This window comes from Trichechus manatus, unplaced genomic scaffold (assembly GCF_000243295.1).
Source record: "Trichechus manatus latirostris isolate Lorelei unplaced genomic scaffold, TriManLat1.0 scaffold00308, whole genome shotgun sequence".
NCBI classification, from domain to species: Eukaryota; Metazoa; Chordata; class Mammalia; order Sirenia; family Trichechidae; genus Trichechus; species Trichechus manatus.
The window spans coordinates 147,321-151,143 of record NW_004444244.1 but is presented as its reverse complement, the minus strand read 5'-3'; the positions used below and the strand labels follow the sequence as shown (position 1 = coordinate 151,143).

Below are 3,823 nucleotides of genomic sequence, written 5' to 3'. Positions count from 1 at the left end.
CTTACTAGAATTTGAGTTCTGCACCCCATCTTTCTGCTGCTCCATCCGGGACTCTACAAATTCTTAATAAAAACTAAACCCATTGAGTCAGTTCTGACTCATGGTGACCCCATGTGTTACAGAGTAGAACTGCTCCATAGAGTTTTCTTGGCTGTAATAATGGTGAAAAAGGAACTCTTGTGTCACAGTGGTTAAGTGCTCAGCTGCTAACCAAAAGGTCAGCAGTTAGAACCCACCAGCTGCTCCGTGGGAGAAAAACCCGGCAATCTGCTCCCACAAAGAATACAGCCTAGGAAACTGAATGGGGCATTCTACTCTGTCCTATAAAACCAAACCAAACCCATTGCCAATAGGGTTGCTAGAAGCCACAATCAACTTGATGGCACACAACAACAATCGTTATGGAAGCAGAGCACCAGACCTTTCTTCTGTGGAGTGGCTGGGTGGGTTTGAGCCATCACCCTTTAGATTAGCAGCCGAGGGCAAAACACTTGCACCACCCAGGTTCCTAAGTTCCTAATAAACTAGTAAAATATTAATATATTGACTTCTGAAGATTAACATTGGTGTTTTCCACACTGAGGGTGTGAAGCCATCGCTTCCACCACAGAGGACTTGGAGAATCAGTTTTGCCTCTAGGGATGGGTAGAGTTTGCTATATTCTACCTTTTCATTGATCTGGGGTGGGGTGGGGGTGCATGGGTCTCAGTTCCATTTCTAAATTGGTAAACAATCAGCATTGCTTCTGAAAATTGAAGCTGTGCAAACATGATGCGCCACAGCACTGCGCCAGGTATGTTCACCAGTGCAACAGACGCACCTGTCCCAGAAGACTTCATGGGCAATCGGGGGCTCTCCCATGACTGTACAATGTGGGGCTGTCTCTTTAAGAAAAGAACACAAAATTATGAATCCACCGTGTTTGTATGAAAGCTTATATTTAGAATTAGAAAAGAAATCAAAACAATTGCAAATTTTAAAAAGCTGACAAATCCCATAAAGATACAATACAGAAAAATAACACATTTTAAAGTTAATTGCCCAGTCACATTATTAGTTTTACTGATAACATTAATTAATTAACTGCATCGTCATGATCACTGTTTCAATTTAGAATATTTTAAATTTAATTAGAGTATTGTTATGGGTTGAATTGTGTCCCCCCCAAAATAGGTATTGTAAACCCTAAACCCAATTCTTGTGATTGGAATCCCATTTGGGAATGGGTTTTCTTTTTTGTGCTAATGAGGCCATATCAGTGTAGGGGGTGTCTTAAGCCAATCACCCCTGAGAGATAAGCTTGGAGAAGCAGGCAGAGGTGGGGGGAGATGAAGCCAAGTGACAGGAAGGTCACAGAGGAAAAGCTGAAAAGAGGTAAGGACCTTCCTCCAGAGCCCACAGAGAAAGCCTTCCCCTACAGCCCGCACTCTGAATTCGGACTTCTAGCCCCCTAAACTGTGAGAAAGGGTGGCTGGGGCTACAATGGTTAAGTGCTCGGCTGCTAACCAAAGGGCTGGCGGTTCAAACCCACTAGCTGCTTTGAGGAAGAAAGATGTGGCAGTCTGCTTCCTCAGAGATTAAAACCAAAAAACCAAACTCGTTGCTGTCGAGTGACCCTGTAGGACAGAGTAGAACTTTCCCATGGGGTTCCAAGGAGCTGATGGTGGATTCGAACTGCCAACCTTTTGGTTAGCATCCGAACTCTTAGTCACTGTGCCACCAGGGCTACTCATTAAAAATCACAGCCTTGTAAACCTTGGAAACCCTGGTGGCATAGTGGTTGAGAGTTTGGCTGCTAACCGACAGGTCGGCAGTGCAAATCCACCAGGCGATCCTTGGAAACCCTATGGGGCAGTTCTGCTCTGTCCTATAGGGTCACTGTGAGTCAGAATCCACTCCACGGCTCATGGGGTTTGGTTTGGTTTTGGTTTTGGAAACCCTATGGGGCAGTTCTACTCTGCTATATGGGGTAGCTATGAGTCAGAATAGACTCCATGGCAATGGGTTTGGTTAAACTGTGAGAAAATAAATTTCTGTTCCTTAAAGCTGCCCACATGTGGTATTTCTGTTATAGCAACACTAGATAACTAAGACAAGTATGTAAAATTGGAATAATTTATATTGGAAAGAACAGAAAATAACAGGCTTCTAGCGTGATTGATCCATGATTTTGAGAACATTTACTGATAGCTTAGGAAACTTGCTTTCAGCTTCCTAATCTATTATTGGTAATGTCTTATGCATGTTTTGGACGTTGTCAAATTCGGGTAGTCCTTGATCACATGATTTTCGTGTATGAATAGCGAGATTTCAGGTGTTTAAGGTTTTCCTATACAGTGTGCATTCTGAAACAGTCTTTGAAATGACGATGCTCATTAACCACTTGGCTTCAGCCAATTCTCCGAAGGTCTTGGACGGGGCTTGGGTGTGGGTGGAGTGGGCCCCGGAGCGCGGAGGGAGGCCGTCCTTTGAGGGCGCGCTGGGCATGGTAGTGGTGAAGGATCGTCTCCACATGAGCAGGGATGTTCACAACAGCCATGTTCTCTTTTTATGCGAAGGCAATTTATTAACAGAAAACAGGAATTTGACAAGTCTTGTTCACAGAGGGCGACCATGTGACCTCCCTTCCTGTGGGTGTTGTCGGAGGGGGTGGGGGTGACATCCTCAATCCTCCCGATCTTCATTACCAAATGAGCATGGGCTCTGAGGGCAGACTGGGTCCCAGACTCCGGGACCTTGTTCCCGTTTCCTCCTATGGCCCAGAGTTTGATGTGTAGGGCAGTGATGTCCAGCTCCTTGCACCTCTGGGCCACTTCCTGGGCAGGCAACATAGCTGCATGTGGTAAGGGTTCGTCTGGGTCAGCCTTCACTTTCATCCCGCCAGTTACATGGCAGGGGGTTTCGTTGTCAGAGAGATTGGTGACATGGACGAAAGGGTCATTGAAGGATGCAGAAATGTGGCAGACACCAAAGACATTCTCTCCTTTGCTAGGCTTGAGGTCCACGGCTGATGCTCTGCTCTTTCTTCTTTCCCTTCCCCTTGAGAGGTGTCATGTTTGCGCGTCCTCTCCAGACTCTGCCACCGGAAAGAGAGTAGCACTGTTTTTAATAAAAATTGGTGAGAAACAACATAAATTGCTACTGACAGGAGAAAAATAATTACAGCGTGTTTGTAGGCTAGAACACTCTTCTGCTGTGAACAGAGTGAACGAAAGTCGTGTATACCTATGTGGATTAATGTGAAAACCGGTACTGGATGAAACGAGGTTTCAGGAAAATACCATTTACGTAAAATTCAAGATTATATACCTTGTGAAACTTGAATAAAAGCACTGGAATAGACACAGTTCAAAAATAAATGCCTGATTCTGGTTGGAAGGGCAAGAAGGAAGCCAGAAGGCAGCGGGAGCGTGCTGGAAGCTTCCACTGTTTGGGTAGCAATGTGTCTGTTACATTGGACTGGGTGAGGGGTGGAGATAGGCTGAGTGGGTGGGGTTCAATGGGTAGCTATTTTATTGTGCTTTATGTTGTTCAAGAGAATAAACCAGAACACCGTTAGCATTAAACTGTATTCTAGAATGCCGGGCAGAAGAGGGTGGGGTATTTTATGATGGTGGTACAACTAGTTTCTGAGATGGGAATAGAGGGATTATTCTTGTAGATTAGCAGCCTAGTTTGGGCAAGCTGGATGTGATGGAGCAGGATGAAGAGGAAGAGTTAGGGGCTAAATCATGTGCAGGAGGTGTGGGGAGGCACAATTGAGGGGACAAGGACATCAGAAAGCCAAGAGGCCAAGTCTCAAGTCCCTCAGGGTTGCTCACAA

The 3,823-nt window shown here is 45.4% G+C and overlaps 1 pseudogene; it reads right to left on the bottom strand.

Annotated features, from left to right (window-relative positions):
• The window catches only part of LOC101357689 (40S ribosomal protein S14-like), a 25,210-nt pseudogene extending 22,144 nt beyond the window's left edge, over positions 1-3,066 (bottom strand).
• Between the last annotated feature and the right edge of the window lie 757 nt (positions 3,067-3,823).